The sequence below is a fragment of the Arvicanthis niloticus genome, chromosome 5 (assembly GCF_011762505.2).
Source record: "Arvicanthis niloticus isolate mArvNil1 chromosome 5, mArvNil1.pat.X, whole genome shotgun sequence".
Classification (NCBI taxonomy): Eukaryota; Metazoa; Chordata; class Mammalia; order Rodentia; family Muridae; genus Arvicanthis; species Arvicanthis niloticus.
Window position 1 is genome coordinate 86,516,322 of NC_047662.1, and position 14,290 is coordinate 86,530,611.

The window sequence follows — 14,290 nt, forward strand, 5'->3', positions numbered from 1 at the left end:
GCAATCATCCTGCCTCAGTGTTCTGAGTGCTGCGATCACAGTCATGAGCAGTCACATCTGGCTTGGCTACTGCTTGCCTGCACCCTCTCTTGATGTTTATAGGCGCCCACTCTTGATATTGTTAAAATGGCAATTCCAACTACACCAGTGTTGGAGTAGACAAACTCATGTCGAAACTTAATTGGGATTGTAATGGAATGTGATTGAGAGCAGGGGTGCTTGTCTGCCTGGATTAACCTCCTACCTGACACAAGATGCCTGGCACTGAGGGTCTCTTGTGGATAATAGAATGGCAGGGCAGAATCCTCCAGAATAGGATCAATGTGCTTGCTCTTTGGATGTACTCAGTTCTGGCAGACAAGCCTCTCACTTATTCTAGAGACTGATGCTAAAATGGGAGGTATATGAGTTCTTCCACGACAGCATCAAATGACAGCTACTCCATTGTTTATCTTAGAGAATCTGTCACAGAAAATTCACAGAGCATAGAACCTTAAAATGCTTCCTAACTCTTCTACTGACAAAAGTTTTTTTTTTTTCCTTCCCTGTAACCATGAAGGTTTTGTTAAATGTCTCCTATGTGGGAGCCTCTTCCTAGGTTAATAGGAAGGTCAAAGCAAGTTCTTGACTTCAAATACAGATAACCTCTGCAGAGAGAGAAGGCGCCCATATGTGAGAACAGCGTGGGGAGTGGGAGGGGGGTTCTCCTGTGGGTCAGACTGTCAGAGAGAGCTTCAGAGAGAGAGAGAGTCAAGAGAAAGCTTGGGGATTTCGAGGTCAGAGCATCCCACAAGGGTGTGTGTATATGTGCACATGTAAGAATACATGTATCTTGTAGATATTGGGCTTTAGCAGGATTAAACAATAGTGATCACTAGGATTTAATTTAAGAATTTAACGTGTAAGCATAAAAGCTATTCATATTTTCAGATTTTTTTTCCCTGAATCAGATTCAGGAATTGATCAGGAATTTGTTTATTTCACTTAAGTTGTCAAAGTTTCTAATTGATATCTTCTTATTTTTAAACATAATTAGAATGTATGCTGTCTCTTTAGTTCTTCTGATGTTAGAAACTCTAAAAGATTTTAGTATTTAAAAAATGTGTGTGTGTGGTGTATGGTGTGTGTGTGTAGGTCAGTCTGCTTGTGGGAGTCAGTTCTCTCTCTCTCCCATCTGGTACCCTTCTCCCTTTCTCTCTTTTTCTATCCCTTCCTCCCCTGCTCCCCTCCCCCCACAACATTTACTTAAATATATCCAAGACTAGAACTCAAGCCCAAGTACTCTACTCTCTCTGTGGGATTTGATCATTCCTATTTCTTGCACTCAGTCCAGGATTGATGTTTTGACTTTCTCTTTACCTGCTTTTAAAAAAATATAGATTCCAGAACTTCTTTGCAAACCATTTGGTTTTTGTTTTTTAATTTTACAGCTGAGTTCCTTTCTCTGGGACTCAGAAACCACATAATGAAAGATAAAATAATGTGTTTGTTTTATTCCTTTTCTTGGTGAAAGGTCTTGGCTTGTGGGATAAGTTAGCTTTACTTGGCAATTTGAGGTAATTGGGAATCGATGAACGACTTTAATATCTTTATCATTTTAGTCTTTGTATGCAGAACGAAAGCTAGCCATAAGTCATGGACTGCAGTCAAGAGAGTTATAGTACATGCTTGTTTGTTTTTCCTGGGGAAAAACAACAACCAAGTGGGGGAAAATGATTGGAAGACTACTGTGCGTAAAATGAGAGCTTTAAAGACCTCAGAGATCTGAGGCAAATCTCACCCAAGTGACTTAGTCACTTGACCCTTTTAAATCTCCGTTATTAAATGGAGATAATCCTGAGCTCTTGGCTGGGTTGATTTATAGATTAAATGCACCGTTGTAAGGGAGGTTTCTCAGAAGCAACAGTTGCTGTTATTTATTCCTTACAAGACTGTGGTGAGTAGCAGCATGCTGAGAGAATGCACTAAACAGACTTTTAGTCAGATCCTTACCCCTCCCTCAACCCCTCACTCCTTAAAGTGTATCAGCAAGAGAATTGGTGTGTAAGTCTCAGAAGGAACTGGTAGGCTAGAGTTTACTTCCTTTGGGCTGGAAGCCATTACAGCTTGGTCTTTGAGTGTGCTCAGTGGTCAGGGGGCTGGTGCTGTGGTCAGGCCATCTGAGACAGTCTCTAGCTCTGAACATCTAAGTTTTCATTTTCTGTGTCTCTGAGATGAAAATGAGGATAGTTTTGTTTATTTACAAATTAAGTTAAAATGAAACAAGTCACCACAGTGGCTTTATACTGGTCAAATAGGGGAGGAGCCTGGAGTGAATGGAGGGTGAGCAGACCTTCCAGACCCTTCTTGGACTTTACTTTAACTCCACATAGGGGATGTATTAACTTCTGTCTTAGTTAGGGTTTGTTGCTATGAAGACACACCATGACAAAGGCAACTCTTATAAGGACAACATTTAACTGGGGCTGCCTTAAAGTTTCAGAGGTTCAGTCCATTATCATCAAGGTGGGAATCATGGCAGTGTGCAGGCAGGCATGGTGCTATAGAAGGAGCTGAGAGTTCTACCTCTTATTCAGTAGGGAACCGGAAGACTGTCTCCCACATGGCTAGGAGGAGGGTCTCAAATGCCACCCCCACATTGACATATTGACCTCCAACAAGACCACACCTACTCCAACAAGGCCACACCTCCTAATAATGCCACTCCCTGGCATTATTCAAGCATATTCAAACCACCACATCTTCTCTTCCATCTTTTTAACCGTATTTTCCTCCCTCCCCTTCCCCTCTCTCTTGCTTTGAGACATGTAGCCAAGGCTGGCCTTGAGCTTGATTCTTCTCCTTGCTTAGTGGTGGGAATATGGAAGATATGTGCTACTTTGCCCAACTCTTTATTTCTTAATTTTATTTATTTTGTGTACATGTGTGAGCGTTGTGTGGTATGTGCAATGGTATATGCATGGGTGTGCAGGATTGTACACTCATAGCTATGCAGAGGTCAGGGGAGGACATCTGGGATCCTACTCTACTACCCTCTGCCTTATTCCCTGCAAGCAAAATCTCTCTCAACTCTGGATCTAGGCTGGTGATCTAGGTCCAGTGATTTTTCCTGTTTCCCCCTGACCCTAAGCACTGGGGTTACATGTTTGTGTGACCACCTTTAGCTTGTGTGTGTGTGTGTGTGTGTGTGTGTGTGTGCATATGTGTGTGGGCATTAATGCTGTGCACATCAGACTGTAACAGAGATAACCTCAAAATATGCTTCAGTCATTCCTACATAGTACACTGTTATTATATCAAGCCCAGAGTACATTCTACCATCAAATGGGACTCACCCATCAGTTCTCTTTGTGATGGGTCATTGAGGATATCCCCCAAACCAATGCTCTCATCCTTGCCCCTCAACACAGTGAGAGGTCTGCACTTGGAAGCAATGGAGCACACTGAACTTGATGTACCACCCTAGGTTCCATTTGTGACTTCAGTGGAGTGAACAGACCTTGGGGATTCCTTGCTGTGAAAAAGTTTATTTCATCTTGGTTGAGCTGAACTTTTTCTTTTCTGATAATTCAAGAAAGTGAGCGGGCAGGAGTTCATTTTTTCACACAAGAAATCCTTTCTGGAGAAGACTGTGACTCTCCAAAGGCCCAATTCTGAGGGCTTTGTGACAGGAAGGAGACCCATGGCGTCTGGCCTTTATCTGGGGTCTCTTTATCTGATCTCCATGCTTAGCTTGTTATATGTTGTATGGATGCTGGTGATTGAAAGCCAAGTCCACGGGCCTCTAGTTTTTTATTTGTTCTCAAGGTTCTTAAGAACTAGGCTTTCTTCTTCTTCTTCTTCTTCTTCTTCTTCTTCTTCTTCTTCTTCTTCTTCTTCTTCTTCTTCTTCTCTCTCTCTCTCTCTCTCTCTCTCTCTCTCTCTCTCTCTCTCTCTCTCTCTCTCCTTTTCTCTCTGCCATTCTGTCTCTCTGTCTCTGTTTTGCTCTCTTCCCATCTCTGTTACTTTCTGTCTCGCTTTCTTCATCATTTTGTTGCTCCATTGCTCTGTCTGTCTGTGTCACACTGCCTTTCTCTCTTTCCCTCCTTGTAAATTTCTCTCCTTCTTAACCTGCCTCCCCTTCCTTGTTCTCTGGAAATTGAACTACAGGGAAACCATTGAAGTTTTATTAGGTCAGTTCAGTAGATAATGCTATTCAAGACAGTCTATGTCTGGACACTGGCCAAAGACTCATCCACAAGAAGCAAAGAAAGGTTACTGAGCAAGGACATGCAACCATCAGAGGAGGCTGAAGGGCATAGAGTGGAATCCAGAAGGGGCTTGTAGAAATGACATTTAGTATGGTGGGGGACAACTGTTTGGAGAGATAGAGAAAGTGACAAGAGGTTAAGGTTCATATGTCTAGGTCTGATGATGGAGAAGTAGAGGGGATTGAGTGGGTCAAATAATAAATTCTTCTAGTGACAGTCTCACAGAGGACAAACAGGAAACAGAAAGTTTACAAAGGGTTTACCACACAGAGGTCTCAGAAGTACACTGCCCTGGGCAGTTCTTCAATGTCAGGGGGTGTCTTATATACAAGTGTTAATCCTGAAAGCAATACCATCGAGAAGTACTGTTATTAAATCACTTTTATAGTAATCAAAATGAATTAAACCACAAATTGATGATTTTGTTATAATAATTTGATAATAGTAGACTCCATTTTAAATCAACAAAATAGTAGCTTTTCCAAGCTCATTTTAAAGTTATTGTTAGAAAATACTTTTCTTATTTCGTTCATTTTACCATAGATGATTAGTTTTTGGAGTGCATCTGTAAGATAAGACAATTGGTGACAACAAGTTCACAAGAAAATTATGTAGGTGTATCTTTGCTAGACAACAGTGGAACTAAGTGTACAATTGACAAAGAAGGATAGGAAGTGAATTTAGCCTGAGAAAAATTATTGAGAAACTCCAATCCTATGTACTGTCAATGCCAATCTTGATACAAACTAAGTTCTTAAATGTTCAAATGAAGATTACGTAATAAAGCAATCTCTCTTTTCTGTAGAATTCACCCCTTCCTTACCATGAGAATATTCACTACTTGTATTAGTTAGGGTTTTTATTAATCTGATAAAACACTGTGACCAAAAGCAACCTGGGGAGGAAAAGTTTAGTTTCATTTACACTGTTATACTAGAATCCATCAGCTAAGGACGTCAGTGTGGGAACTCAAAACAGACATCAAGGAGGAAGGCTACTTACTTACACTTTCTCCTCATGGTTTGCTCAGTCTGCTTTTTTACACCATGCAGGACCACTTGCCCAGGAATGGCCCCACCCACAGTGACCTGGGGCCCACATCAACCATCAGTCAAGAGAATGCTCCACAGGCCTCCCTATGGGCCAATCCTTGGGGAGGCATTTTCTCACATAAGATTCCTTCTTTCCAGATGATTCTAGCTTGTGTCAAGTTGACATTAAAGCCAGCCAGCATAAATCTTATCTAGATTCTTAGAAATATGGGCAAATGGAGTTTCCCTAGACCTTTTCAGGAAACCATAAGGTTCAAAGAGCTTTTGCCAAAATGTCTTGGCCAAACTCCAGCTATTGCTACTGATCACATGTAGCCTTCATAAGTCTCCACTGGAATCAAGGCAAGCCTTATGGCATTTACCAAACTGAAGACTCTATCCAGATGTTTGACTTGCTTTGGTACCAAAGCTCTTACCTCAGTAAACCCTGCTATGTAAGTGTTGTCCCTAGGCATTGAGCTTCACTGCCTCCACATGCTCTAGGAAATTGGGATGGGGGAGATCCCACCATCCCTGTAGGCTTCTTTTTAACTGCATCCTTCTAGAAATGATGCTTAGCATAGCAAAGTGACTTCAGACTTGACTGGAGGCCAGCAGAATATCCACCCAACATTAGCGTTCAGTCCTCTAAATCACGACTTTGTAACTGCCTTCTCAAAAGAGGTCACACACAACCGCCAGCAGACCCACAGGACAGGCATTGCTCATCTGAACTCACGATTGGTAAGCATCAGCTTAACCTTGTCTGCTTTATGGATTCCACGGGCAGTGTTATTTGTGTTCCTGCCCCCACAACCAAGATCAAGGATTTGCCTTTGCTTGGCTCAGTCATCCCAATGCTACTCTGATTCAATAAGATGTTTCTTTGTTTTCCCCATGTGTTCCCCAATATGGTGCAGCCAAAAGGTAACTCACTGAGCTCTCAAAGGTTCTCCTTGGAGACAAGTTTGCACCAGCTGCACTGTTGATTCCAGGATGGGCAAAAGCTTTCTCGGTTGCCTCTCTCCACCAGCGATTCCCACGTAGTTGCCCTGTTATGGATAGTGTGGAACCTTCTCTGAACCTCTTCCCATTTCTTTCTTAGCCAACACTATCAATTATTGTAGTATCCCACTCAAGCCAGAGTGCAGTATACAGATTGATTGTCTGCTCCGATTTAGATATGATTAAAGTCACATTCTTTTTTTTAATTAAAAAAAGTTAATGAAGACATAATTACAGTATTTCCCTCTCCTTCTCTCTCCTACCCCTTCCATATCCACCCCTGCTTTCTCCCAAATTTTACAACCTCCTCTTCTTTAATCGTTGTTATACACACACATACACACACACACAAATATATATATGTATATATATATGTATGTATATATGTATATATATACATGTCTATATCTATATCTATATATCTATATATCTATATATCTATATATCTATATATCTATATATCTATATATCTATATCTATATCTATATCTATATCTATATCTATATCTATATCTATATCTATATCTATATCTATATCTATATCTATATCTATATCAGATATAGATATACACATGTATATATATATATATATATATAACTTGCCAAGTCTCTTCAGTGTTGCTTGCTAACCACTCGGGCTGACCACTTGGTATAAGATAACCGATCAGGAGCACTTCCCTAGTGAAGACTAAGTTTTTCACTTTCAACAGCTGATCATTTTTTTTTTTATTATGGGTGGGACCCTGTGAGATTTCTCCCATCTGTGTTAGGTGTCTGTTAATTATTGTTGCAGTCATTCAGGTCTTGTTGAGCGTGTATGGGTGTAGCTTCTGTGTCATAGCCAGAAGGCACTATTTCACAGCAGACTTACTGCTCCTCTGGCTCTTGGAGTCCTCCCACCCTCTCTTCTGCGATGTTCCATGAGAGTTCGGTGCAGGCGTTGTGTTGTGGATATTATCTGTTGGGGCTGGGCAACCCATAGTAGGTTGTTCTCTGCCTTTGGGTAAGCTACAGCTTTTGGTAATGGTTTCACCTGCTGTAAAAAGAAGCTTTATCGATGAGGGGCGCGAGTACACTTCCCCGTGAGTATAAGGGTAAGTATGTCCAGTGAAATTTAGAAAACATTCTTGAATAACCTCTGAACTGATAACCTAACTCATCAAAAGCTGAGAAATATCCATAAACTTAGTGGCTTCCCGAGAGCCTCTCACGGTGCGTCCAGATTTTCCACCTAGAACAAAGGCCGTTAATATTTTCCTGTTGTCTGGCTCTAAAAGAATATTAGACTCAGGATGAGAAAGTTGCAGCAGGGAACTTGGTGGAAGGTGAGGCTTATTTAGGATGGGGTTCACACTCAGTGTGCTAGGTAGTTTTTTTTTTCCCTTTGTTTCAGTAAATGGATGTAGTTTGAAGGCTGAAGGGGGTAAGGCCCCCAGAAGTTTTAATTAAGGCTGAGGGCAGGTCAGTGGGAAAGCACTGCTTAGTTAGCACGCATAAAGCACCAAAGCACATGAAAACTGAAACAAAATTTTCTGTCACTCTAGCACCGTGACTATGAGTGTGCTGGCGCCAAGCTAGACTACCTCAAAGACCAGTCCCTGTGGAACTCATGGCAAAAGGAGGAAGTAGGTTACAAAAAAAAAACTGCTGAGGACGGAGAAAGGAGACAGGTTCACACGTTTTCCTTTCCCTCCTCTTTCTTCATCTAAGGGTAGAAGGAAATAGTGCTAATTTTTTAAAAAGTCTCTAGATTCTATTTCTTTAGTATAATAGAGATGGAATCCTTAAACAAAACCAAAAACAACTGAAACTAACCTCAATTTATTTGGAAATGGGAAGATCTTTCCTTTGTGAGATTTCTACAGATAGTTTTAAGATCTCTTTTTCATCTTGCCCGAGCATGAAAAAAGTATTTTCCTGTTTGTGTTTGGCACCTGCCAATTCTTTTAAACCAACTTCTAGAAGCTGATAAACCCTAACAAACCCTTATGTCACACAAAGACATAACAGCATAGCTGAGGGCGAATCTGAGAGTTACCTGTTTCATGCCTTGTTTGGATCTGGGGGGAAAATACGATCATGAACGGGTGGAGGAATGAATGTCCTGTACAAGAATAGAGCTAAGAGGGAAGAAAGGTCACAAGCTCAGGGATTTGTCACCTAAGGAAAGAGGAGTCATCTTCGGTGTCGTGTCGTCTTTGGGTTCCCTTTCCAGGCTGTGTTCAGCTAACCGTTAGTTCTCATGAAAGGATGCCAAGGGAAGGAGCAATCTTGATTTCCAATGAAAGCTTTGTCAGATCAAGTCTTCCAGCAGTTGTGTGTGTTTCTCTCTCTGTTCATATACATGTGTGTCTGTTGCATCTCTCCCTACGTGTGTTTGTGAGTCTGTTTCTGTGTATCTCTCTGTGTGTGTCTATGTCTCTCTGTATGTGTGTCTTTGTCTCTCTGTCTCTGTCTGTCTCTGTCTGTCTCTGTCTGTCTCTGTCTCTGTCTCTGTCTCTGTCTCTCTCTCTCTCTCTCTCTCTCTGTGTGTGTGTGTGTGTGTGTGTGTGTGTGTGTGTGTGTGTGTTAGTAGCAAATATTTCTGTTGAGAAAAGACCATGATAAATAATATCCAATATTGGGCTGGGGAAGTGAGAAACAGAGATGTGGTTTCTAAGGACTAAAGGCCCTGCCATTTCTGTAAAAGCTGCCCTCATCACACAGTTTTAGACACTGCATTTTCTGAAGGATGTTGCCTTTCTAGATTCAAAAATGTCGACGATAAACTGTTGCTGAAAATGGTCTATTCTTCTTAGTAGGTAAGGTATGTGTGTATGTGCATGTGTGCTTGTGTGCATGTGTGTGTGTTTGTGCATGTGTGTGTATGTATGAGTGTGTTTTTTCACAGTTGTCCACTGGGCACTGGAGGAAGGACATGGTATCAGAAAATGCAGTATTTCCTAAACATTGGAATAATTTTTTTTCCAAAGAGCATTCTTAGATACTCATGGTGCTATCTCAACCCAAATAACCTAGACTTTGGAGATACTACCGTGCCAGACAGCTTCTTCCTACTGCTTTTGGTGTGAAAATTTTCCTTTTTTCTCTTTTTTATTTTTATTTGAGAAAAAAGTTCTATTAACAATGTTGGTTTGTCATCAGGCAGGCACCGACATTAGCCCATTCTAACTGGAACACACTGGGAATCATTCTAACTGGAGCACACTGGAATCATTCTAACTGGAGCACACTGGGAATCGTGCTCACTTATATCTCAGTGACGTCCAGAAAGTATAGGTTATATGATAAAAGGACTCACCAGTTATTTGATATTAAATTTTTAAAAATTAAACTAATTCACATTATCAGAGTCCTGTTATACAATTGTGGACTTCCCTGAAAATGAATCTGAATTATAGAAATGGCTTTCTTTTTACTAGATAGGACAATGACTCTCTCAATATATTTTCCTCATTCTTTTCTTTCTTCTTTTAATAATAATTTTAACCAACTCTATAGGAAATGTTTGTAAGGCTGGAGCTGTTCAATATTATCATAACTATGTTTTGGAAATAGTTGCGTATCTGAGCAATGGCAGAGGACTAGACCTGATTCACAGAAGGTGAAACTTCTAGACCCTTCCTTGTTTTCTCTTAAAGCTAAAAACTGGACGTATGACTTAGGCTTGGCAGTCAGAAACACCTACCCCATTCTTTGAATTTTGAGCTGGCAACTCAAGCAGGCAGGACCAGAAGAGAACCCTTTCTGGCAAGCAAGAGGGATAAAGGCAGAAATCCTCCTTACCCATGTTCAGGAGTGGCTGAACTAGCTTGGTGACCACTGATGGTAGTGTTGAGGGTGGCAGCTATAGCTTGGTGTGTTGGTGGCTGAAGTGGCTGGCAGAATATCATGTATGGTCTGGGTATGAACTACTTTCTCAGTGAAGAGCAGCTGAACAGCCAGGACGCCATTTGATAGAGCCCCATCACTGGCTAAGAACTAGCAAGATTCTTTTCAGAGAGATACTGTGGGTCCTTGCTTAGGAAGACAGAAACTAGTAAAACTGAGCTAATAGACAGAACTTTGAAATTTGATAAGTGGAATTTAGCCTTCAATGGAATTTTATGGAAATGGCCTGCATTTGGGTCTGAGGTTTCCGTCTGTACATTCAGATATTGTCAGGAGGCCAATTACGGAGGCCAATTACCTCTCTGATGGAGAATGCTTCTGAGCTGGGAGAAATCTCTCTTCTTATTAGATGAAAATCTCTTCTCTAGATTCTTACTGGAACAAAATATTTCTGAAGTCACACTTTCTTGACTTGCTGGATGTGAGTGTATGGAATTGGGGATGGTTCCTTGCCTTGCCTTTGTTTGTGAGCTCAAGAATACTTAGAATAGTGGTACTCCCTCACCGAGTATTGGGGTGACTTGAAAAGAAACAAATAAATAAGTAAGTAAGTAAGTAAGTAAATAAATAAATAAATAAAGTTCAAGTCCTACCTAGAAAAAAAATCCAGTCAATATCTCTGTGGTTAGGATTTAGAAACTGATATTATTTTAAAGTGTCTCAAGGAATTTTAATGTGATTTTGAGCAGTAGTTGGTGATCTGAACCCAGGGCCTGGCACACACTGGGCAAGCACAGACCCACTCAGTTACACCTTAGCCCCTCTCTTACATTTTATTTGACACAAGGTCTCACTAAATCACCCAGACTGGCCTGAATCTGTGATCCTTCTGTCTCAGCCACACCCTATTCCCCTCCCCCTCCACCAAGTATCTGGAACCACAGATACCTCTAATACTTAAAGTCTATTACTTAAAGGAGTTTGATACCAATACTTAAAGTGCATTACTTAAGAGAGTTTGACAAAGTATTATTTGACACTATGTTATCATACGTAAACTATTTATAATACAAAATGATAACTTTATATTACTGCATAAAAGAACAAAAGAACATAGTATTACATACTAAGAAAATATGTGCAAGTTGAAGTATGTTTCAGTTTTGGCAATAGCTAATGTCTTAGATACTTTCCTGTTGCCATGACAAAACACCACAACCAAGGCAACACAGAAAAGGAAGAGTTTAATTTGAAGCTCACTATTCCAGAGAGTTAGAGTCCACAACCATTATGGCAGGGTACATGGTGGCAGGCAGGCAGATAACAAGACAAACAAGAAGCAGAGAGCTTACTAGGAATGATGTGGGCTTACTCACCTTCAGTGACACATCTGCTCCAAAGACCACACTTTCTAATCCTTCCCAAAATAGTACCACCAGTTGAGGACCCAGCATTCAACTATATGAGCCTACCAGGACCATTCTCATTCAAACCACCACAGCAAATTAAAATTATAAATGTTCATGAACCACTAGCTTCAGAAGACAGCAACACCATAGACATATTTCAAACAAAAGATAGCTCATATGCTATATACATACCTTGTATGAATTATATATTATATAAGCTTTGTCCAAATAAAAATATAGATAATATCCTATGTAGAATAATTATAGAGAATGATATTGGGTTGAACAGCCAGGGAATGACTATGCTTATTCTAGCTTTGTCTGAACCAGCCTCTAAGGAAAGTTAAAATCTCAAGACCCCTTGCGTATAAGTCATAGGTTAGAATATGGTACAGAACATGAGACCTAGTGGAAAGAAGAGGATATACCTCAGCAAAGTCAAAGACGGGATGAGTGTACGAATATTGGAAGAAGAGAACACTGAGAGATGGAGCCCGAGACGAGAAGATGTGGTACAGGGAGGAGTGTGGTGAAAAATTAAAGGTTGGGAAGTCAGCAGGCTTTGCCATCCTAGACAGTGATCTGATCAGTAAACAAACAGAAGACTTAAAGTTTATCATAGAATCTTCATGTTACGGCTAGAAGGGACTTTGGAAATCGGGGGAAAAACACCCTGAGAGCTCCATGCCAACTGAGCGCGATTCTTTTACACATTTCCATCTGGGGAGGTGCTAGCTTTGAAGCCTGTAAGATGGAAATTCAGACACAGGCTTTGCTGCTTTGCTTTCTGACTGGCCAATGAGCATTGAATTCTCATCTCCCTGTGTTTAAGACACACACACAGAGAAAGCCTGCCTTCCCAGGGGTTCATGTCAATGAAAGTGAAGCTGTGCCTGGAGCGTACTGGGCAGGTAGCCACTCTGTGGCTGTTGATCATCGTCTTAAAATGCTTTGTCTGGGCTTTTTAAACAATCCTTACAGGCTTTGTGCAGATACATTATGGCTTCCAGTTTTGTATATTTATGAGATCGCTGTGTGTGTCTCTGCATCTATCAGTGTTTCTTGTGCTTTTCCTATGTCTCTTTTTTTTTTCCCTGTTTGCTTTGTCCTGTTCTGGTTTATTGTTTTATCTTATTTTGATTTATTATTATGTTTTAGGTAAATGAGAGAGAGAGAGAGAGAGAGAGAGAGAGAGAGAGAGAGAGAATGGACTTAAAAATGGGGGAGAGTTGGGGGAAGGGAACCATAATCAAAATATATTGTGTTAAAAAATCTCTTTTCAATAAAAAAAATATGTACTATCCCTTTAATAGCACATTATGGTTCAGAGATTGGGATCTCTGCCCCTTCTCTGTCTCCCTCTCCCTCTCAAGACTTGTCCCCCCTCCCCCTCCCCCTCCCTCTTCCCCTCCCTCTCCCCCTCCTTCTCCCCCTCCCTCGAAAGACACAGCCTGGGCTGGCCTCAGAGTTGCTACATAGTTGAGGATGCCTTTGAGTTATAAGTTTGGTCAGTTGTTTTTTTGTTGTTGTTGTTGTTGTTGTTTTGTTTTTATGTTTGTTTGTTTTTTTGAGACAGGGTTTCTCTGTATAGCTCTGACTGTCCTGGAACTCACTCTGTAGACCAGGCTGGCCTTGAACTCAGAAGTCCACCTGCCTCTGCTTCCCAAGTGCTGGGATTAAAGGCATGCGCCACCACTGCTCGTCTTAGTCTACCACCTTTTACAACCACTCAAATACAAATGGCCTCTAGTAGGCAAACCTGAACACACACAGAAATTCTGGGCAACTATGCTGTTTGTATGAAGGCAACAGTTCCATTCTATCTTCTAGAAACTACTAGAAAGTATCCATGAGGTAGAGTTAGCAAGGCAGACACCCCACTGAGTACTGTAGGCATTTGATTTAATCTGATGGTAGAATTACACAGAAAAGATCTGTGCAGCACCACACAGTACATGGTGGCCATGGAGCACATCAGAGGCCCTGGGATGACAGATAGAGCTGGGCCCTTGGTTTATTGTGGATGTAGGATAAAAGACGTTATTCACCTTCGAGGTAATATTCCTGTCATTTTATCAGCAGTAATGTCTGTGCCTTTGATGCCAGCACTCTGGAGGCAGAGGCAAAGGCGGGCAGATCTGTGAGTCTGAGGCCAGCCTGGCCTACAGAGTGAGTTGCAGGATAGCCAAGACTACACAGAAAAACCAGGTCTCAAAAAAGACAAAACCAAACCGAACAAAATTCTTAACATTTCCTGAGATGATCAGCTGGACGTTCACAAGGTTGTGACGGATCCTTGAGCTCACTGGTGGGAATTCTTGGGGGGACTGAAGCCTCACAGACTCTGTTGTCCTGGCATTGTCTGCTTACCTAAGCAATCTGAGCCTTGGGGTTGTCTTAGTCATCCTGGACAGATGTAAGAGGACACTGGATTAAATGCCTTTCTTCCCTTTTCCCCTCCTATGACTCGTACAAGAAAGATTACATGTGTTGTACAAATTAACAGCCACATGACTTGTGGTTTTTACAAACCTAGCTGCTAGCTTTTCCAACACGTAAGGTTCACCCTGCTCCTGGGCTACACCCCAGGGACAGAAATGTAGATTTGTTGATGTGCGGGCATGAAACATGGGACCCTTCACTGGGTGGATGACCCCTAATGAGCAGACAGGAAACAGACCTGCTCAGTTGTCCTGTCAACTAGCAACTGGGAGGACTTGATGTCACTTTATAGACCCTGTTTCACAACAAGTCTCTAAGCTTAG